The 24,551-nt window shown below is 42.3% G+C and overlaps 1 long non-coding RNA gene across 1 annotated transcript; it reads right to left on the bottom strand.

The window, feature by feature from the left end:
• Positions 1-16,419: 16,419 nt before the first annotated feature.
• LOC122012271 lies at positions 16,420-17,127 on the bottom strand. Its single transcript, XR_006120173.1, has 4 exons — positions 17,052-17,127; positions 16,878-16,967; positions 16,585-16,687; positions 16,420-16,478 (listed from the first exon to the last, which is right to left on the bottom strand). It is a non-coding gene; the product is annotated as an uncharacterized LOC122012271 (long non-coding RNA).
• Positions 17,128-24,551: the final 7,424 nt, after the last annotated feature.

Genomic DNA, 24,551 nt, shown 5'->3' with positions numbered 1-24,551 from the left:
TTGTCAACCTAAAGGCTTCAGGGTAATTGATCAAGTGGCCCATGGAACTTAGTGAGTATGATATATAGTATCAACCTAGAATTGCCATTAAAACTCATGCCTTAGCAGATTTTATAACAAAGATACAAAATTCTGAACCCGAAGAAACTTGGAAGATATATGTGGATGGATCATCCACCCGATAGGGCAGTTGGATAGGAATTCTTATGCGATAGTTCCATGGGTCCTAGATAAGCCCATGAAACAAACTCTTCTAGTAGCTCACATTGAAAGACAAGCCTTGATGGAATTACAGACTGATTGGAGAACACCATTAATTTTATTTCTCCAGCAGGGTGTCTTGCTGGCCGACTGAGAGCAAGCATGTCTAATTAAGAAGAGAGTCAATCAGTTTACTCTAATTGGGGATCATCTATACAAGAGGGTTTTTTCTTAACCACTATTCAAATATATTGGCCTTGAGAGCATGCAGTACATTGTTACGAACCGCAAGTGCACAGATTCGTCGTCAGTGATCCGGTTGTAAGAACAGGGGACCCCCGTTCCAGGAAGTCAACGCCACGTAGAAGTCAAAAGGTCGAAAGACCGATCGGATAAGGGTTGACCGACCGGCCGACCGGGGTCTAGATGAAAGCAAAGGCACCCGACGGGGAGTCGGGGTCCCGACGCTCATGTTGAACAGGGTCGTATGGCCGAGCGGGTAGCCCATTCGGCCAAAGACATAAATTAGCAACACTGCGAACAGTCCACAGAGCACACGACCGGGAATCTCCCGAGCGGACCAACACTTACGACCGGCTGGACGTGAGAGAACTGCCGGCCGGCCGGACGCTCGGTATGGCGTAAAAGGAGAAAAGGACAAGGGAACATCTTCTGACAGCGGGCACGTTCGACGATCAGGCCATACGCAGGATCTTATGATAGAGGGTTCCGTTGTCCCATCAGAGGCATGCTCGGACTGTAGCAGTATGGTGTCAGGTAAGCTTTTCTGACAAGCCCATACTGAGGTATGGGCTGAGGACACGTATTCGCCTTGGTATGTGTGCATGAGCCCCTTCACAGCTCTATATAAGGAGCCTCACACTTCGCGGGAGGTAAGCATTCTCTGATATTGAGAGCCACTTCTTTGTTGTCCACTTGCCTGACTTGAGCGTCGGAGGGTCGTCGCCGGGAACCCCTTCCCGGCCCGACTTCCTTGCAGGTTCGCCGGAGGTCCATACGACCGGTCGTAGATCCACGTCAGTAGTTCGGAGAGCGCCACGTGCCCAGCGTCCGTTGATTCAGCGTTCGGACAGGATCAGTCAGTAATAAAGAATATCGATCCCACGAGGACTGGTTATAAGCACTAGTGATGGCACACTTAGGATTAGCTGCACTATTGATGGTTGTAAGTAATCTAAGGAAAGAGGTTAGAGAGCAGAAATGAGAACTAGCAACGAGAAGAAATAACCTTGGTTAATGAAGAGTTCTAGGAGTTCGATTTCATTGTGGTGGTATTGATGTGTCACATACTATCCTATACTCATTATCCATCAGCATGCATTCACCGGAAGATAAAGCAACTATCCTTAAGCACCAAAAAAAGACGATCCCTATGAAATCCTGTTACAGTTAACCCCTATCATTAGGGCACCTCGGTAGATCATAAGGACACAACTCTAATTGATGTTATCAAAGATAGAATTAAGAAGCTTAGTTTGGTCTCTTACTTCCTTGTGGAGGAGTCACCTCTCCTTTCAAGGAAGTACCCTAGATATCCGTGAATGGGTTACCCCTATCACTAGGGCCCCTCGGGTGTACGATCTAAGGTATTCCCTCTACGAGGTTGGTAATTCCTACACAATCAATCAACATGACAAAGAGATCGAGTAGTCGAAACAAAACAAGCGAAATCATCCAATGAATATAAGCATAGTATGAGTCTTACATCAATACCAATCCACAATTACTCCCTCATCCTAGAACAAGGACTCTACTCCATAGACGCCGAAGAAAAACATGAAGACATAGTGAATCTAAACATATAATCCTCAAAAACAAAGAGAGAAAGAAGAAGTATGCTTATCCAACGACGATGAGTGATCTTCGGATCCAATCCTTTGCTTCTGGAGTTGATGTGGTGATGAAAGATCACTGGATCGATGTCCTGGACAGCGTGGAACGACACCAGAGTTATTTTCCTCTTGACAGCTTGCCTCTCGGCTCTCCCCCCATGGAAAAAGGGTTTAAACCCCTTTTATTGGCTAGGGTGCAGCGCGGCGGCATGACCGTGCAAGGATGGCACGACCGTACCCTTTCTTGGCTCTGGATACGCTGCACAGCCGTGCCAATTGGCACGTTCGTGTGATGCTGGGACTCGGCTTCTGGGGACACAGCTGTGTAGGGTTGCACGGCCGTGTGTTGCTTGGTCTCGGTTATGGGGGGCACGATCGTGCAGGGTTACATGGTCATGTTCTGATCCGCCTCTCGGTTGGCCGCACGACGGTGCAAGGGTTGCACGACCGTGCACTTCTCCTCTTCTGTTTGGCCACACGGGCGTGCAAGGTTTGCACGACCGTGTTCTCTGGCTCGCTCTGGTGCGTCGACAAACGCTGTTTTCACTCCGAAAGTTACCCCTCTCAATACAAAACCAACCAAAGAGCAGATATCCGTACAAAAGAGTATATATGATGTGTACATGATAAAAGATGCTATCATACAAAGAATATGTACGTATAAAGTAAGTGAATGTGTGTAAAAACATGCATAAACTATCATAATATTTACGCACATCACACTCCCAGACTTGAACCTTTGCTTGCCCTCAAGCAAAACACTACAAACCATGTTCATGAGAGCATGACAGAGTTTCATAATCCCTAGTGCATTCGCCTAACTCTATTAATTAGTTTCATTGATAAGCATGATTATGGAGTTACCTAAGTATGGCCTAAGCATAAGTCCTTTGTGCTCGGTGCAATAAGTAGCTTAAACTCTTCAAGTTTCAATTCTTTGTCCTAGTTAAGTTGTCATATAATTGAGTTCCTAATGTTCCTGGTGATAGGCACTTACCTGCCACACACTTGGTTCGTTTTTCTTAAATTACACAAGGTCTCAAAGGATACTTCTCGGAATCAAGAGAAACATAACATTCATTTCCCCAGTAACCTAATTCGGTCTCAAAGGGGTGGATTGTTAGTTTCCATTCACGATAACTAATTTTTATCCCTTATTCATTTTTTTTGGTGCTTAGTGTAGCACTAATCACACATACGGGATTTATATGTTGGGATCTAGATATTTCCAAATGAGCTTCCATGATCCGAGGTCATCCAGTAACCAAAATATAAATAAGAAATCACCATGGGAACACAAGTACTAAACAATTTGGATGAATCATAACTATTCCAAAAGTATTTCTACTATTCAAGTTTAAGTACTTAAGTGTAGTGTAAATAAGATCCTTAATGTTAGGCCAAAACTTATACCAAACTCCATACAATACTTAGCTTATTTCATGCTACTAGAGATAGAGAAAAGAGATACACCAAACATACTCACACTATCTTGACACCATATAAACTAAGAAAATGCTAGTCATTTTGCTATTGGACAAGTAGCAGAAAAAGTAGAAGGTTTGATATTCTCAAATATGCCTCAAAACTAGAAATGTGAATAAATAAAGCAAAGTGCAAATGAGATGCAAATAAAAAACATGAGACTAGAAAAATGCAAATAAACAAAACAGACTAATAAAAATAAAATATGCAAAGCAAAATAAAATACAAAAAGAAAAGAAAACTTGACTCGACTCAGGTTGTGCAGACAGACACAACACCCCCCCAGACTTAGACTTTTTATCGTCCCGATGAAATCAATACGGTGGCGGGGGTGGGGGATAAGGGGGTCCCCAATGTGTGTCAGGGGGAAATCAGGCATACCAGGAAGATGTCCAAGGTGTTGATGATATTGATATAGGGTATCTACTTGTTGTCTTGTGATATCCATATTATCCATAAAATTTCTCATTCTTTCCTAGTCAATGTCATAGTTCTGAACAAATCCTGTCACCTGACTATAGAAGTCCCTAGTGGACTAAAAATGATCCTGTACCTCCCTAAACTGGTCGTCAGATAACTTGAAGCGACCCTCCAATAATCATTGTTGGGTATTTTGCTTCTCATGAAGGGAGTCTAAAGAGGCACAGAAGTCAGAAAAATCAAACCTAAAGGATCCCGTGTCATATGCAAAAGAGTGCCTAGGAGGTTCCAGATGTCCGGAAGGCTGCGAGAATCCTGATGACGAGGGCTCATGGTGGTACTCGGTTTCTTCTACAATGGAGGGTACAGTCTCGGGGTGTAAATCACTAATCACCCAATTTGTGGGGTCGCGAACTGAAATGCGCTCGGGGCAAGGAAGAGGTAATGGAAAACCATTGGTCTTAGGGAAAGCAAACTCATTCTCGTCCCGACAAATCATCCTCATAGCAAGACAAGAATCGATATCAATCTTGTTGTTACCATGAATCACCTCTAATCCATCAAGCTCACAACCCAGATTGAATGCTACTTGGGTGATCAATCCACCAAATACTATCATCCCCGAAGATGCCTTAGATGCCCTTAACAAAGTTTACAAAAAATGAAATCCGGAATCAAAATCAACTTTATTAAACATCACCTAAAGAGAATAGAGTTCTATCTTTCTAACCACCCCATCATTCTCTCCTCAACCAAAAATCGTTTTGCTCATCACTCAGTGAAGGTATCTAAAGGTCGGGTTTTGCATTCGGGATGCCTTGGCTCTAGAGCGTTCATAAGGGTCATTTGATCTGGTTATTGATGTCCAAAATTCATTCTATCTTATTTCATCATCAAATCCACGGGCACCACCAATGGGTAAACCAAAACAATTATTGAAATCACTAAAAGTCCACCGAATTTTTTTATTCATCATTCTAAAAGTTATGACCCCTACGTAGTCATCCTCAGAAGAAAATTTAACATCAATCGAGCTCAAAATTTCAAGGACTAGGTTGGGGTAAGTCGGTGCATGAGCGTACATAATGTCATTCCAATCTAAAGAACTTATCATCCAATCTACATCATCCCTAATTCCTAGCATGTCCATAGTAATGGGATCCATATATTTAGTGCATGTAATTTTCCTAGCGACAAGGATATCATATCTAGCTTTTTGTTCATGATTTCTAAAAATAATATTGAACTCGTTTTCGTTACCTTCGTCGCGTCCCACCCTTTTTCCTTTGCCTTTTGAAGTAGAAGTTTTCCCTTTGCCTTTGTCGCCTCCTGGTGCATCTCCTTCGCCAGATCCACCACTTCCTCGACGAAGTCTCTTCAAGATTTGTGACATGGTGCAAGGTTTTGAGGAATTTCTTGTGGAGATGGGTCTTGAGGATGGAAGAGGAGGAGAAGGAAGGAAAAATAGGGAAGTTTCTTCTCCCTTTTCAGATTTACGGCTTGAAAAAGTGTTAGATCTAGATGTAGATCTAAACAAAAATGAGCTCTAGAGGTGGGAAATTAGGGCTTGATGAAGTGTAGTGAGGGAGGAGAAGGCTCTTGGGAGAGAAGGAGATGGAAATAGGGTTTTTTTTGGAGAAGTGGGTGGCACACACGGGCAGGGGCACAACCGTGTCTTATAGACACGGTTGGGTTAGGTGGGGCTCTGCACGGCCGTGCCGATTGGAACGACCTCCTCTTTTCTCCCCTCGGCCAAGGTCACACGGCCGTGCCAATTGGCACGGTCCAGTCCTCCCTCTTCTCTGGTCATGTCTCATGACCGTGCCAATTGACACGGATTGAGTCACCTCCTTCTCTGGCAGTCTCGCACGGCCATGCCGAGTGGCACGACATGTGTCCTTCTTCTCTCTGCATAGGCCACACGATCGTGCAAGGTTGCACGGGTCGTGGCCTTCATCCTTCTGCTGGCTTCGCATGGCCATGTGGGATCACACGACTGACTCCTTTAGGCTCATGGTGACTCGCCTTCCGCTCTTTCGGTTCTTCTGACGCCTCCACGTCCATGAAATGCTCACGACCAGCTCGTGGAGGCTCTACACATCCTGAAAATGAATACCCAAAAATAAAAAAAATAAAAAATGCTCAACTAAACTATAACAACGAACTAGAATGAAAAACCTTGGGTTGCCTCCCAAGAAGCACTCGTTTTAGGTCTTTAGCTCGACCCTGTTTCAGTCAATGTGGACTAAACCCGTGGAAGCATGACTCTCCTCCTAGGGTTACTGCTCCAGCCTACGCCTTTAGTTTCACTCGTGCAGGACAAATGTATTTCTTATTGCTCGCTAGAGGAGAACTCTCATGGAAACTGCACTCCTCGACTTTGTGTATGTTGATCTTGCTAGAATTTCTCTGAGAAGAGGGGTTGCAGATGGATGAATCAAATAAATCAAACTCAATCTTTTCTTTGCTGATCTCCAAGGATAACCTGTGATTTTTTACATCAATGATGACTTTAGCTGTGGCAAAGAATGATCTTCCAAGGATGATCGGTATCTTGGGATCTTCCTCCATATCCAAGATAATGAAATCTATGGGAACGATACATCCACTCACTTCTATTGGCACGTCTTCCACTATTCCCATTGGATATCTACATGAATGGTCAGTTAATTGCAGTACCATAGTAGTCAGTTTAATGTTTTGGAGGCCCAGCTTCTTACATAAAGAGTACGGAAGTAGGCTAACGCTGGCCCCCAAGTCGCAGAAAGCTCTCAGTATGAGTTAAGAACTAATTTTTCACGGTATGGAGAAACTTCCTGGATCCTGAAGTTTTGGTGGAGTATTTACCATAAATAGAGCGCTGCAATTCTCTATTAATGCTACGATCTTGAAGTCCCCCTTCTGCCTTCTGTTAGATACAATACCCTTCAAGAACTTTGCGAACTTCGACATTTGGTGCAGTACATGTATCAGTGGTACTTCTATGCAAATTTCCTTGATCTTCTTCAGGAATCAGTTGAACTCTTCATCCTTCTGAGAGGTTATCAGTTTTTGAGGGAAAGGAATCGTCTGACTCTGTGGGGGAACTTGAAGTGTTCCTTCACCTTTCTTAGTAACCTCCTCTCCATTCCTGTTTTGAGTCTGATTGGGCATTAGGGGAGAGGGCTCTTTCTTTGAGTCAGGTTCCTTCTGAGTAATGATTTGGAAGTCTCCCACAGTACGTCTGCTCTTAAGCTCAATGCGGTTGCAATGTCCCACTGGGTTTATATGTGGTTTCCCTGGAAATGTTCCATATGCTCTTGAGATGGATTGGGCTATCTGGGCTATCTGGATGTCTTGCATCTTTTGATGCTTCTCAGAATTTTCCATTCTTTTGGTTAACAGCTTGATCTCATTCTTCATCTCTTTTTGCTCTGAGAGGGCTTCTTCAAGCGTCTTTTCAATCCTGGACAATTGTGAAGGTTGTTGTTGAAAAGTTTATTGTCCAGATGAGTAGCTCTGCTGCCCAGGTTGATAGCTCTGTTGTCCAAGTTGATAGCTTTGTTTTGCTGGCCCTTGCTCCTAATTGTTCTGGTATGAGAAGTTTGGGTGATTCCTCCAACTTGGATTGTATGTGTTGGAGTACAGATTGTTTTACCTTTGGTTGTAGCTGACTATCGCATCACACTACTCAAGTTGGTTTATCTATGCTTGTATTGGCCCCAGGGGGCAACTATCTTAAGCATGATCCGTACTCCCACAAGTTTTGCAAACGCAAACTATCGCATTGGTCGTGTTGTTGTTGTTCCCCATGGCCTCAAACTTCTTGGTCAGAGCGTCTAGCTTTGTAGACATGAGAGTGACTACATATACATCGAATTTCCCTGACGCTTTTATTGGATTCCCTAAGAAAGAACCACCAGATCTTTCTGATGTCCACTGATGGTAATTCTGTGCCACATTCTCTATGATCTCTTCAGCTTCATCAAGACTCTTGTTCATCAGTGCTCCTCCTATTACAGAATCGAGGGATACCTTCGTGTGATAGTTGATTCCATTGTAGAAGGTGTGTAGAACCAACCATTTCTCAAGGCCATGATGGGGGCACTGTCTCAGCATACTTTTGAATCTGTCCAGGCTTTAAATAATGATTCTGAGTCTACCTTTTTGAAGCTTGCAATTAGATTCCTTATATGAGCAGTTTTGCTTGGTGGATAGAATTTGTCTAGGAATTTCTGCTCACACTGCTCCCAGGATGTAATGCTATTTGCTGAAAGGGAATTTAGCCACTACTTGGCTCTGTCTTTCAGGGAGAATCCGAAAAGCAATAACCTTACTGATTTTGGAGGGACTCCGTTCACTTTCATGGTGCCATAGATCTCGTAGAAAAGCTCTAAGTGGTGGTTTGGATCATCGTGCGGTCCTCCTCCAAATTAATTCTGCTAAATCATGTGAACTACTGCAGGCTTGATTTCAAAGTTGTTAGCTTCGATTGGCGGTCGAGTGATGCTAGACCGAACCCCTCGTGCATAAGGTGCTGCATAATCCTTCAACAATTTACCAGTCATCTCTAAAGATTCTTGTGCTGCTTGAAATGCCTTCTGTAGGTTTCTTCTTTTCAGGAAAGTCTTATCAATCTCTGATCGAACGACTCTTCGCATGCAAAAATAAAATATGAACTATAGTAGAGAAGAAGAAATGAAATAATAGTATTTTTGGCATTTTAATAAAATTGTAGAAAGTAAAGAAAAATAAGAATAAAATTATTTAGCTCTAAATGCAAATTAAAGGAAAATAAAAACAAAGTCTAGTCTAATAAAGTATGACTATCACCAATGTTATAGACGCAGTCCCCGGCAACAGCGTCAAAAACTTGTTACGAACCGCAAGTGCACGGATTCGTCGTCAGTAATAAAGAATATCAATCCCATGAGGACTGGTTATAAGCACTAGTGATGACACACTTAGGATTAGCTACACTATCGATAGTTGTAAGTAATCTAAGGAAAGAGGTTAGAGAGCGGAAATGAGAACTAGCAACGAGAAGAAATAACCTTGGTTAATGAAGAGTTCTAGGAGTTCGATTTCATTGTGGTGGTATTGATGTGTCACATACTATCCTATACTCATTGTCCATCAGCATGCTTTCGCTGGAAGATAAAACAACTATCCTTAAGCACCAAACAAAGACGATCCCTATAAATTCCTGTTACGGTTAACCCCTGTCATTAGGGTGCCTCGGTAGATCACAAGACACGACTCTAATTGATGTTATCAAAGATAGAATTAAGAAGCTTAGTTTGGTCTCTTACTTTCTTGTGGAGGAGTCGTCTCTCCTTTCAAGGAAGTACCCTAGATGTTCATGAACAGGTTACTCCTGTCACTAGGGCCCCTCGGGTGTACGATCTAAGGTATTCCCTCTACGAGGTTGGTAATTCCTACATAATCAATCAACACAACAAAGAGATCGAGTAGTCGAAACAAAACAAGTGAAATCATCTAATGAATATAAGCATAGTATGAGTCTTATATAAATACCAATCCACAATTACTCCCTTATCCTAGAACAAGGACTCTACTCTGTAGACGCCGAAGAAAAACCCAAAGAAATAGTGAATCTAAACATACAATCCTCAAAAACAAAGAGAGAAAGAAGAAGTATGCTTATCCAACAACGATGAGTGATCTTCGGATTCAATCCTTTGCTTTTGGAGTTGATGTGATGATGAAAGATCGTTGGATCGATGTTCTGGACAGCGTGGAATAACACAAGAATGATTCTCCTCTTGACGGCTCGCCTCCCGGCTCTCCCCCCAGGGAAAAAGAGTTAAAACCCCTTTTATAGGCTAGGGTGTGGCGCGGCGCGGCGGCACGACCGTGCAAGGATGGCACGGTCGTGCCCTTTCTTGGCTCTGGATGTGCTGCACAGCCATGCTAATTGGCACGACTGTGTGATGCTGGGACTCGACTTCTGGGGACACAACCGTGCAGGGTTGCACGACCGTGTACTGCTTGGTCTCGGTCATGGGGGGCACGGTCGTGCAGGGTTGCACGACCGTGTTCTGATCCGCCTCTGGGTTGGCGGCACGGCCGTGCAAGGGTTGTACGACCGTGCACTTCTCCTCTTCTGTTTGGCCACACGGCTATGTAAGGTTTGCACGGGAGTGTTCTCTGGCTTGCTCCGGTGCGTCCAAAAACGCTGTTTTCGCTTCGAAAGTTGTCTCTGTCAACACAAAACTAAACAAAGAGCAGATATCTGTACAAAATAGTATATATGATGAGTACATGATAAAAGAGGCGATCATACAAAGAATATGTACGTATAAAGCAAGTGAATGTGCGTAAAAATATGCATAAACTATCATAATATTTACACACATCATACATCCTACAAGAAGTGCATCAAGGTTCATGCAGAAGCCATGCGGATAGCCAATCGCTCCCTTGAAAGATATTACTAACCGAGTCTTTTTAGCCCACTTTATAGGCTGACGCTGTCAAATTAGTAACAACTTGCCTGTCATGTTAAAAATACTAGAAAATTCCACACTGCCCTAAAAAGTTATTAAAAACTTTGATTGTTTCTTGCTTATTCGATCAGTGGGGCATGGATATTGTAGGGGTCATTTCCCATGACACCCACTTAGAAGAAATTCTTATTAGTGGTAGTGGATTATTTTTTCAAATGAGTGAAAGTTTAGCCACTTCTAAGATAATTGAGCAGATGGTCATCAAATTCCTCTAGTAAAACATTATATGTCGATTTGGGATTCCATATAAGTTCATTTCAGATAATGGAAGATAATTTCTAGACAAGAAGATTAGAGAATGGTGTTCAAGTTAAGGTCTGGAAGAAGGAGCGATGCCCGAGGTTTGATAGCAATTTGACTTGATCATCTACTTCCTTTTGTAACTGGGCCACCATCTCGCTCAGGTTGGAAGTAAAAAGTTCCAATTCCTCCACGTGTTCTTTTAAGATTTTGTTATCTCTCTCTAAGCCCACCACTAGATGACTTAGAATTAGTCCATTAGCATAAAACTTAAAAATAATAGCATGAAGAATGTTTAGAGAGTTTTCCCACTAAAGGAAATATTACAAACTTACCGTAGTAGAACTCTGAGCATACTCATTCACTCGCTCAGAAGCTGTGAACTCCGTCGGGCGCCTCCTCACATTCTTCTTTCATACTTCAAATAATGGGCTTTTCAACTTGACCACCCCATAAGAGAGTAGAGTGGAAGTTATCCCTTGTTGGGATGGTAAACCAAATATAAGATGAAATTGATGATCGAGCTCTTTAGGGGAACTTGGTCTGGAAGGAGGAGGGACGTCCAGAGCAAGACTTGTTGGCAGGGCTAGGCAGATGGGAGATAAAGACATGGAAGCTGTGTCGACCAGTCAGGGCTGTTGGGAAAATAAAGGTATAGAAGAAGGACCGAGCGGCCTTAGAGTAATGGGCTCGGCCCAATGACGGACCATGACCATTGTCTCTTTTCCCCGAATGGAGGGAGCTTGGGGCTCGTTAGTGACATAGTTCGATGTTGGTTGTTCTGACAAGACTAAAGTACTTGAGTGGCTCCTTTTTGCGAACGAGACATTCGAATCACTAGAACTAGACCCAGAAGGGGGCGTTGTTGGTAGAAGGAGACCGGAGGATGAAGATGGCTATTCGGCCTCACACTTCTTCCAGATTGCCTCACCCAGTCGATTTAAAGTATATTTGTTTACCAGGGTTTTATTGAAAATGAAAGATTTGTAGATAGCTTCAGCTGCCCACATAATATCGATTAAATGCAATAGAAGTAGAGGAGAAATTTTTATTCAAAATCAAGGAGAAAGAATATATTTCTTACCAGAGGAGGAGGCCAACTCAAATTTGGTTAGGATTAATCCGAACAATATGGAGACATCAAACTTTAGCCTGATCAATTTTGATATAGCCCCGCAAAGGGATGGTTCCCTGTTAACTTCATCTAGGTTGGCTTTGTTGGAAGGTGATGTTGCCAAGCATGTGGCCAAGACACGGGAGAGGGAAGACAAATAAAAAAATATGTGCTCTTTCAATCATTGCCTTTGGCAGAGAGACTCTCAAAAAGATCGGTTTTCTATCGGGCGGTGAAGCAGAAGATTCCCTTTGTCACTTATTGAGGATAGAAAATGTAATAAAACAAATGAGGAGAAAGGAGGCCCCAAATAAACAAAATACGATGGCTACCCGTATATCAAGAGAATTGAGTTGAGAATTAGCTGCTAAAGGGGAATGCTAAAATACTAGCTCACTTCCATAAGGAATGGGGGAATAGAGAAATGTAAGCCTACCTGCACTTATTCCTTAAAGAAAGTTATATAGTTTAGAGGAGGAAGATGGGAACACATCTGCGCAGTCGACACCATAAAATGCAAAGAGGTGGAATGTCGTAGTTGTACCGCAAATCATCAAGGTCTATGCTGTGAAATTGGGAGACAAGGAGGGTATAGGTCGGACCAAAGGTATCCATGAAAGAAGATAAGGAGAGAAAGTGCGGAGTAAGATCAAGAGTGAGTAGACAAGGAATGAATGAGTTCATCGAGATTCGCAAAAGCAGAAGGCTAGCTGAGGAAGAAGAAGATGCTAGGATTTTAAGGCTTTTTTTTTAGGAAACCCTTGAAAATCCCTTTTAATACAAATCGTTGGATTGCAAGGACAAAAAGATGGGCTAACGATCATAGTCGTTAAAATTAGAATGAAGTGACGGGCACTTGAAAAACTGTGCACTGGTTGGTGCATCATAGGAATAAGGTGTATGAACTTGTGTTACCAATCAAGAACGCACATTTATAATGAATGTGATGGGTAAATCATCACTCCAAAATGTTGTCGCATGCATTGAGATGAACCCTTGTTTCTAGTGTTCAATGCTTAAAGCCTTTATGTCTTAAGCAAGGACGGGTTTTTATGATTTCATGTCTCAAGCACTTAAGTGGATTTTACCAAACAATCGATTGGTCTTAGGGCCGGACGAGCCTTCGAGTCTAGTCAATCTTAGACCCGGACGGACTTAGCTTCGTATTGTTGGATCGAAAATAATTTAGATATCTCCACAATTGCATGATATTGTCCACTTTGGGCCTAAGCCCTCATGGTTTTGCTCTTGGGCTCTCCCCAAAAGGCCTCATGCCAATGGAGATATCTTTTCTCTTATAAACTCATGATCTTTCCCATGTGTTTCCAATATGGGACTATGTTTGCAACCTTGCAAACCCAACAATCCCCCCCTCAAACAAAGGACCATATGCTTCCCATGTCCGATCCTCAACCCACCAGGTCTTCCTGCCCCTCGGTCCACCCGACCTACTAGGACTTCCATGCCTAGTCGCAACTAGGACTTCCTGCCTGGTGTCTGGTCCTCTTGATCCGAACATAAGAGCCCCCATTTTCTTTGTTCGAGGTCAATATTGTACTCACATGGCTCAATCAGACCATAGCTCTTGTGTACAGTCGGCGGTTAAACCTTCTGGCAGTCCGGGCTCTGATACCAATTGTTGGATTGAAAAGAATTTAGATATCTCCACAATTGCATGATATTGTCCACTTTGGGCCTAAGCCCTCATGGTTTTGCTCTTGGGCTCTCCCCAAAAGGCCTCATGCCAATGGAGATATCTTTTCTCTTATAAACTCATGATCTTTCCCATGTGTTTCCAATATGGGACTATGTTTGCAACCTTGCAAACCCAACACGTATGTCTTAAGGAGATTCTGTTCTTGTTTGAGCAGTCTTTATCATACACCCAACTGAGTAAATATGTCCGACCGGTTAGAAACATAGTCTGACACTTGAAGTTTTGTCATAAAGGATATGACTTCTAAGTCCCTTGGTATATGAAATTAGATTTAGATGACCCTTCTCTTAGCATACACAGGGCAAGCTCAACTACATAAAAAGATAATAGCAAATAAAAAAGTTAAGTACTATTAATAAGTAGATAAGAAAAGCTTATATACAACGAAAAGAATCTTATTTACATAGTTCTCTTCAAGAAAATAAAAAGGACTACTTCAGATAAAGAAAGAAGTCAGGCAGGCACTCCTTGATTAGTCTTTAGTAGTCGAGGAAGCGAGCTCGGGGTTCGGATACAAAGTAGCCCCCTTCCCTAAGTTGTGTTTATAGGATCTAAAAGCACTAGAGGGGGGGGGGGGGTGAATAGCGCTCGTAGCTAATTTGTTCATTTCATAAAACTTTAAGTAAATACGCAGCGGACAAGTAAAAAGATACAACGCAAACACCAAGATTTTACTTGGTTCGGAGCCTGTGACGGCTCCTACTCCAAGGCTCGCACATAAGAGTACTTTCGATGGGCAATCACTAATCAATCCGAAATAATACAAAATGATTACAGTTGTAGTACAAGTAACTTTTAAATAAAACAAGACCGACAACTTCGTATGAGGAAATCTCTAGAAGAATCATCATCGGAGCTTTCGGGCATCGTGGAAGCGTTTTCTGAGCAGCTCGAAGAAGTAAAAGTCATTTGTTGTGTTGTTCTGAAGCTCTTGGTTGAAGCTACTTTTATAGGCTGTTCCGGGCGCCCGAAACTCCTCTAGGTGCCTGGATCATGTGGCTCAACCACTCTGCATGTGCCACATCAGCTTAACAATAACTTTTGAGTTCCAGGAGTCTGGACAGACTCCGAGCGCCTGAACCAGCTCGAGGCACCTGGACCAGTTCCGGGTGCCCGGACCAGCTTTTTCTAGCCCCTTATTTTCTGCAAAATAAAGTTAGTCCAGACATAAAATAATATATATAAACTGAAATATGACAACCTCTAACTGTCCGATTTTTACTTTGAGTTTCGACGAAACTCTAGGTCGAACCGACGCCTACTATTCCCTCTTCGGGGAGCGCGTCCTCACCTACTCCTCTCAAGAGAAGTTACCTTTTGCCAGATTGATCCTCCAGACCAACTGGACTTTTGCTCAGCGTCCGAAGCTTCCGGTCTTCATGTTGGACGTCTGCTCCATGACCCGCCTAGACTTCCACCTGGTTCGTGACACCAAAATTTCAACCTAGAGTCCTCGACTCTAGGATTTTTGCCCCAAGCCTTCGACCCGCCGAGACTTTCTGCCTAGGGTTACCACCTCCTAGGACCTAGGGTTACCACCCCCTAGGATTTTTCACCAGCCTAACTGCAGTTAGGACTTTTGCCTAATAACACTTATGACTTTCTTGTAATCTCATTCAAACTCATTAGATCACAAATAATCTTAACTTTGAACCCTTTGCCATAATCAAAACTCAAGTTTGATCGCCGGATATTCCCGCACCAACAGTGTCATTGCACCATCATCCCCATTGAGGAGAGCTTTGTTGATTGAGTCGACGATGGGCACGATGAAGTCACATGATTGGAAGAGGGCCATCTTTCTCACCTCAAACCACCCGTCCTCTCCCGCCTGATAGGTCACTAGCTTCACCCGAGCTGTTGTCAGCTCTAAAGAGAGACCGATTGATTCAGATTTTATGGTCATTAAAGCATTACGGTCGGCCTCTAAGTTTTCCTGGAGAGACTCTAGCTCTACCCTTTGGACGTCTAGGCTTTGTTGCCGCTTGGATGCCAATTGAACTTGGGCCACCAACTCCGTCGCATGTGCAATGTTCATTTCCTCTAGCTGGGCAGAGAGATGCTGGACTTCTAATATCTTCCTGTCTAGTTCAACCACTATGTTCACTCGGCGGGCTATCTCTGAGTAGAGCCTATCTTCTATGATTTTCAAGGTAGCCTCTGATGTTCCCACCTATAGCTTTCCTCGATGCCTGAGCCACTTAAAGTTCCTTTTCTAGTTGGATCAATCGCTTGAGTTGCTCTTGATGCTCTTGTGGGGACAGGGCGGGAGTATGCTGGGGGTCAACACTACAATAAAATCGCTCATAGACATCGGTTTTCCACCGGTGTCTATTTGATTCTCGACCGATGTCTATGAAGCCGATGTTAAAATTCTGTCATTTTAGACATCGGGTTAAAACCGGTGTAGTATCACTTAACGACACCGGTTTTCGAATCGGTTATTAACCGGTGTAGTATCACTTAACGACACCGTTTCATACACGATGTAAAACCGATGTAATATTGTATGTTAATAACACCAGTTTTGGCAGCGGTAAATGACCGATGTAATATTACTTTATAACACCGATTTTACATCGGTGGAAAACCGATGTAATATGTATTTTTTTTAACAGCACAGATTTGATTTTAAAACCGACAATAACAAAAAAAAATACACAAATATTCACAAATTGTACAAATATTCTTCATTCAATAATATCCATAAAATACACAAATATTCACAAATTATATAAATAATCTTCTTACAACAATATCCATAAAATACCCAAACATTCTTTTTACATCAAAAGCTAGCTAATAGATATCAAAATCAAGGTAGAACATTTTTTAACACATCAAGGTAGAACCACACTTCAAATGTAATCTAGCATGCATTCAGCCCACTCGAACTGCATTTCATCAATTTCAACTCTGGAGTACTTGAGATTTGTAAACTGTAAAAACACAAAAATCCACCCTATGTCAAATAACTAAAACAAATGTGTACATGTATCAAATAAAAAATAAAAGATCACAAGTGCTTGTCATAAACATGCTTACCAGCGTGTTGAAACCTATTCTGTGAATGGTGGCTTCGAATGAACTTCACGAGCAAGGCCAAAATTTGCTATCTTCACAAAGTCCTTGGTTACCAATAAGTTCTCTGCAAAGGTCATAATCTAGTTTAATAGAATGCTAACTTCACTAGAATAATTATAGGTGCATAAATCACATTTAATAAAATAAATGCTAATCCTAGATAACAACGTTGTAGGAATAGATCTGTTAAGAGCACACAAATGAATCTTTATAGGGATATTTGGTTAAAAGCGGAACTAAAGAGGTACACCTACCTCCCATGTCAATAAGTCACTTCCTCGAGTTGGATATGGCTTTTGCAAATCTAGCTCCATATAGAAGGTGTAGAGTTTGATATCTTGAAGCTACAAATCCAATCAGAAGTAGGATTAACGTGGTAAGCAAGACATTGAAAATCCCATTAATAGACACATATTGGCCATGAGAACCCTTGTTCTTGTCATTGAAATAAGGTGGGGTAGTTGTCATGCCTCCCAAACTTGAATTAAAAGGATATGGGAGAAGACCCCTAAATCCTTCATTTATCCATTGAGCTTCCTTAATGCACGAAGGCATAAAAAATGAAGAAGGATAACGATGCCATTCACTTCCGATGCAAAGCATAGTCTCTGTGCATAAAGGCAAGCATTCCATCAAATTTAAAACAATAATCCAATCAATATAAAACTATAATCCAATCAAATTTACAGGCTATCGCTTCTGCATAATTTCCCTATTGTAATACAAGAGAACTATCAATTTCCAACTAGGGGCAAAGACAACAAAGAAGATGATAGACAAATTATATGACTTTCTTCTATTAAATGAGGCAATATGCAGTAACTCTCAAACTAGCAATGAAAAAGGCAGATATAGTACTCTACATGTTGCCTGTATATAATGTTGGGTTCTTCGGGCCGCGAAAACCACTTTTTCGTGTCGCGGAAACCCCGAGTCACCCAAAGCCGTAGATCCGTGCAAAGATTCGTAAACAAAAACTTTTCGAAAAACCTTTTCTTGTACGAGTTTGTAAAACCTTTAGATCTACACTAGATAAGGGTTATACCTTCGAAGCGTGCCTTTCGCTTATCCCGCTCGTCCAAGGAGTTGCCGGATCTCTAGACCGTCAAGCGCCGGTCCTCTAGAAGTATCCACACGGACACGTAGGTGGAGAAAACCTCACACAAAGGTGTGCTAGCACCTTGGTGAGATTCGGCCAAGCAAGAAGGAGAGGGAGAGGGAGAGCTTGAGAGGAAGGAGGAAGATTCACCACACTTGAATGAAAAATGAATTCACACTCATTCACAAAGTGGCCGGCCACTTTCTTCTAGTGTAACTCCCCATTAAATGCAATTAATGTGAAGTTAATAAGAAAATGGCTTTGTAACTTCCATGAGGTGGCATCCATGATGATGTGGAATATCATCATTGGTCCACCTAATGCCAACTCACCAATGAGGTGGCAAAAGGTCAAGTCAAAATTGACCTTTGGTCTTCCTTCTCTAGTCAAGTCAAACTTGACTCAATCTCTACCATGGTTGATCAAATCCAACCATTTGATTCGAGCCAATTTAATATAATGAATCTAATTCATTAAATTAAATTGATTTAATAAGTCATAATCTAAATTAGACTCATTAAATACATGAATCAACTTGAGTCGAACTCAAGTTAGCCCAATTAGGATTACTCTTAATCCAATTTGATTCATCAAATGAATCTAATCCTCTTGGTTCATCATATGAACTTAATCTCCATCTAATTGTCCTAAGTGTGTGACCCTATAGGTTCTTGTAACGTTGGCAATGCCCTAAACCCATTTAGGAGCATAAGTAATGAGCGGTATCTAGCAACACATCATTACTACCCAAGTTACAAGAATGTCGAGATCCGACATCACCTTGTGACTACCAATTGTGACTACTCACAAAATAATGACAAGTGTCCTTCTATCCTAGACATCTAGATTGATCAATATGAAGCATAGACCGTGTCATCCTCTAATCAATCTAAATCTTGAACTCCAAGTAGACTCACTCGATCAAATGAGCTCAACATCTAATGTTGACTCATTTGGGCATGGCCATGCACTTAGTTCCCTCTACATAATTCGCTCTATCAAGAATACCGATGTCGCTCCCGTCATATGGGAGGGATAGATCCCATCTACATCACTCATATCCCTCTACATAATTCGTTATATACCCAGTAATCGCCTTTATAGTCCACCCAGTTACGGGTGACGTTTGACGAAACCAAAGTACATAACTCCTTATGTAGGGATCCATGGTGACTTCAGGTCTAAGGACTAATAGTCATACTAATAGCCACATGAGAAAGTATATGACACTCATATAACGATCCATGATACTTTCTCATGACGGGTCATTCAGTATACATTCTCTAATGCATACCCATGTGTCAGCTTGATATCTCTATATCCATGACTTGTGAGATCAAGTCATCGAGCTGACCTACATGCTAGTCTTATTGTATTAACATTGTCCCTGAATGCTAATACTCGACTAGGAATGATTTAGAGTAGTGTTACCTATATCATCTCACTATCGATTCAACTAATCGATTGATATAGGTATGAACCTTCTACTCAAGGACGCTATTATACTTAGTCTATTTGGCACTAATATAAATAAGTATAATAACCAAACAAATGCCTTTATTAATATACAAGAATATGATATACATGAGTCCATACAATCATCAAATGATTGGCTCTAGGGCTCTAACTAACAATCTCCCACTAGCACTAGTGCCAATCAGTATAGGCTCTAAGCCCTAAAGACCTAGTGTGACCATCATGCTTCCTCTGTGCCAAAGCCTTGGTCAAGGGATCTGCGATGTTAGCCTCTGTAGGTACTCTACAAATCTTCACATCTCCTCTATCGATAATCTCTCGAATGAGATGGAAGCGCCGTAGTATGTGCTTGGTCCGCTGGTGTGAGCGAGGTTCCTTTGCCTGTGCTATAGCTCCATTGTTGTCACAATAGAGCTCAATGGGGTCAGCAATGCTAGGAACCACCCCAAGTTCAGTGATGAACTTGCGGATCCAAACTGCCTCCTTTGCTGCCTCTGATGTACGGCTCTATTGTAGAATCAGCTACTGTATCCTGCTTCGAACTCTTCCAGCTGACAGCACCACCATTAATGCAAAATACGAACCCTGACTGCGATCGGTAATCATCCTGATCGGTCTGAAAGTTGGCATCACTGTAACCCTTTACAGTTAGCTCATCATTGCCTCCATATATCAAGAAATATTCTTTAGTCCTTCGTAAGTACTTAAGAATATTCTTGACCGCTATCCACTGACTTTCACCTGGATCTGACTGGTATCTGCTCGTCATGCTCAAAGCATACGAGACATCAGGTCGAGTACACAGCATAGCGTACATGATCGATCCTATGGCTGAGGCATAAGGGATCTGATCCATGCGGTCTCTCTCCTTTCTAGAAGAGGGACCTTGAGTCTTCGAAAGACTCACGCCATGTGACATCGACAGAAATCCCTTCTTGGAATTCTGCATGGCAAACCGAAGGAGTACCTTGTCAATATATGTACTCTGACTTAGGCCAAGCAATCTTTTAGATCTATATCTATAGATCTGTATCCCAAAAATACGAGATGCCTCACCTAAGTCCTTCATTGAGAAGCAACTCCCTAGCCATGTCTTGACAGACTGAAGCATAGGGATGTCCTTCCCAATGAGTAGTATGTCATCCACATACAGTATGAGGAAGACAACTATGTCCCCTACAACCTTCTTGTAGACACAAGGCTCATCTTCGTTCTTGATGAAACCAAACTGTTTGATTGCATCATCAAAACGAAGATTCCAGCTCCGAGAAGCTTGCTTTAGTCCATAAATGGACCTATGCAGCTTGCATACTCTACTAGTATCCTGTGGATCTATAAAACCCTCAGGTTGTGTCATGTACACATCCTCGAGTAGGTTTCCATTCAGAAACGCGGTTTTGACATCCATCTGCCATATCTCATAGTCATGGTAGGCTGCAATAGCAAGCATGATCCGAATGGACTTAAACATCGCTACTGGAGAAAAGGTTTCATCATAGTCAATACCATGAATCTGCTTGAAACCTTTAGCTACCAAGCGACCCTTATAGATAGGTCCATCCATGTCAGTCTTTCTCTTAAAGACCCACTTGCACCCAATGGGTTTTACCCCTTCAGGTGGATCAACCAAAGTCCATACTTGGTTGGTGTACATGGATTTCATCTCGGATCTCATGGCTTCTAGCCATTTCTCGGAATCTGGTCTCATCACAGCTTCTTGATAGGTGGTAGGCTCATCCTCTATGAGCACAATGTCGTCATGGTCAGACAAGAGAAATGAGTATCTCTCAGGCTGACGACGTACCCTATCAGACCTGCGAAGAGGTATGTCTACTTAAACCGGTTGTTGTTCCTCAACTCCTTGTGGAACAACATCATCCACAACACTTTGTGGTTCCAGTTCAATTTCCATCGAGGCATTAGTGTTATTGTTCGCATCTTGAACTTCTTCAAGATCGAACGTGCTCCCACTAGTCTTTCTAGAAACAAAGTCCCTTTCTAGAAAGACCCCAGTCTTTGCCACAACTACCTTGTGCTGACTGGGAATGTAGAAATAATATCCCTTAGTTTCCTTGGGATATCCGATGAAATAGCACTTGTCGGATTTGGGTCCTAATTTGTCTGAGACTTGACGTCGTACGTAAGCCTCACAGCCCCAAATCATCATGAATGACACCTGGGCATCTCTCCCAGTCCATATCCTATATGGTGTCTTTATCACGACCTTTGATGGAACTCGGTTGAGTATGAAAGCTGCCGTGTCTAGAGCATATCCCCATAGATATGTCGGAAGATCTGTGTGACTCATCATAGATCGTACCATATCTAATAGGGTACGATTCCTCCTTTCGGATACACCATTCCACTGTGGTGTTCCAGGAGGAGTGAGTTGGGATAGAATCCCACACTCAGCTAGGTAGTCACGAAACTCATGGCTAAGGTATTCTCCACCTCGATCTGATCGAAGTATCTTAATACTCTTGCCAAGCTGGTTCTGTACTTCATTCTTGAATTCTTTGAACTTTTCAAAGGATTCAGACTTATGTGTCATCAAGTACACATAACCATATCTACTGAAGTCATCAGTAAATGTGATGAAGTATCTATAACCGCCTCTAGCAGCAATATTGAAAGGGCCACATACATCACTATGTATGAGTCCTAACAAATCAGTTGCTCTCTCGCTATGCCCACTAAAGGGGGTTTTGGTCATCTTGCCTCGTAGGCATGACTCGCATATCTCATATGATTCTAAATCAAATGAGTCCAGCAAACCATCCTTATGGAGCTGGGATAAGCGCTTGTCATTTATATGACCTAAGCGACAATGCCAGAGGTAGGTTTGGTTCATGTCATTTGACTTGAACCTCTTGGTACTAATGTTATAGATAGGGCTCTCAAGGTCTAGAATATAGAGTCCGTTTATTAGAGGTGCACTACAATAGAACATATCTTTTAAATATACAGAACAACATTTGTCTTTTATTATAAAAGAGTATCCTTTCTTGTCTAAACAAGAAACTGAAACTATGTTCTTAGTAAGAGCAGGCACATAACAACAATCATCTAAATCTAGTACAAGCCCAGAGGGCAGAGATAGCTGATAAGTTCCTACAGCAACAGCAGCAACCCGTGCTCCATTGCCTACTCGTAGGTCCACCTCGCCCTTCGCAATGCTCTACTATTTCTACACATCAGGACAAATGTGAGAAGCACATCCAATATCTAATACCCATGATGTAGAAATAGATAGATTGACTTCTATAACATATATACCAAGTGGAAGTCTCACTTCGCTTCTTCTTATCCTCCAAGTATACCTTGCGGTTCCTCTTCCAGTTCCGGTCTGACCGCAGTGGAAGCAGGTAGCATCCTTGGCGACCCCTCCTTTAGGCTTCAGTGCCTTGCCTTTGCCCTTGGTTTGGGACTTTCCCTTACCTTTGGGCTTGCCCTTGCCCTTGTGCTTCGGACCATCGAATGGGCTTAACCTTCTTAAGGTTAATCTAAGCAATTCGTAACATACTAAGGAGCTCGGGCGTTGGCTTGTCAATCTCGTTCATGTTATAGTTCAGAACGAATTGACTATAGCTATCCGGCAAGGATTGTAAGTGGCCAGCTCTTGGCCAAGTGGGAACCCCGTCTTTGTAGGTTCTCTATGTACCAAATCATCTTGAGTACATAAGGACCTACGGGAGCCCCGTCGACATCTGAAACAATGCCTTAGAGATCTCAAATCTCTCATGCCTCACTTGTCCTCGATATAGTTGGCGAAGATGCTCAACCATATCGTAGCGCCCATCAACTCGTGTTGCTTCAGCTCAGAGTTCATGGTCGCAAGCATTAGACAAGACACATCTAATCGTCATCTTGATGCTTCTTGTAAGCATCTTTGTCTTTCGTGGGGCATTGGCGGGAGGAGCCTCGGAATGGGCTGCTCGAGCGTAATGCTCCTGGGTGAGAACTATTCTCAGGTTCCTGTACCAGTCCAGGAAGTTTGCTCCGTTTAGCTTGTCCTTCTCAAGGACAGATCGCAGGGAGAAGGAATTCGTGTTTGACGTCATGGTTATCTACAACAGAAAATTTGCAGAAATAAATATCATATTCTTTTAAAATCATTTAACTAGGCCTTTAATTAAATGATGCTCCCACTGAATTCTATAATTCTTGTGGGACAAGATCCACATCATACTAACCCTTGAGTTAGCTTTGGCTAATACGCCCAAGGCTTAGTATGATCGGTAGGTAACGATTATCAATTACATCTCTATGCAACTCTTGTTTATAAAATCAATATCCACATTTATATTAAAACTCGAGTTAGCTTTGGCTAATACGCCCGAGAGTTAATATAGATGTGATTTTGACCTATCTTTTCCAACCGTTGGAAGAATGCCTATAGTTGACTCGATCCAACCGAGTAACTAGGAATACTCAATCTAATTGAGTTTGTATTCACCCATGCGTTGATAGGCGGGACCAAGATTGTCCCTCCGTACCCTAGCAAGATAATATGTATTACTCTGCTTTGGCAGATTCAACAATACATGTGATCGAGGTAGTGATAGGTATCACGGCACGGTTAGACATTTTAGAGTTGGTTTGATCTAGATCTAATCTAATCGAGAAGGATGCATCTTGTGCACAACTTAGATCTAATCTAATCGCAAGGGTGCATCATGTGCACGACTTAGATCTAATCTAATCGTTAAGGCACTAATTAATTAATTAATTATTAAACATGCATCAAATACATAACAATTAATTAATTAATCTATTTGTGATTTAGTCATGGCCCTACTACGATCTTCTCAAGCCAATGAGAAGATCGAATGGTCAACCTAGGGTCAACAGCTTCTCCAAGCTCCTCCCTTTGACCACCTTGTGTTGCTCGTGCCCGCCTCGGAACTCCGTCTCGTGTGGACCCTCCACCGCTCCAATTTGTACATTACAATTTGAAACTCGAGTTACATTCGAGTCTAAATCTAATTTACAACAAGAACATAAGAGAAGGCACGACGCGCAGGTCGCGAATAAATAAAAACATACAGCACGCGCAAACACATAACGGCACGCAGGCCGTATTATGAATTACAACACAACCAATCATATTGGGTTTTGGGCCATGACTATCACAAAATTTATATATAATTCAAAATTATATATTTTCATAATTTTCTATAATTTTAAAATTAATTTTTTAAAATTTTTACGAGTAAAATTTCCCGGCGGTCCCGTTTAGCGGTTTCGGGCGCAATCGCGGAACGGATCCCCTTGCGGGGCCCAGGGGCAGCGCCCCTACCCGCGATCTAACCATCGCAAGGGTTCCTTTGCGATCCAACAGCACCTAAACCCG

The sequence above is a fragment of the Zingiber officinale genome, chromosome 8A, assembly GCF_018446385.1.
Source record: "Zingiber officinale cultivar Zhangliang chromosome 8A, Zo_v1.1, whole genome shotgun sequence".
Lineage (NCBI taxonomy): Eukaryota > Viridiplantae > Streptophyta > Magnoliopsida > Zingiberales > Zingiberaceae > Zingiber > Zingiber officinale.
The sequence above is the reverse complement of the archived record's forward strand: the minus strand, read 5'-3'. Positions and strand labels throughout refer to the sequence as shown.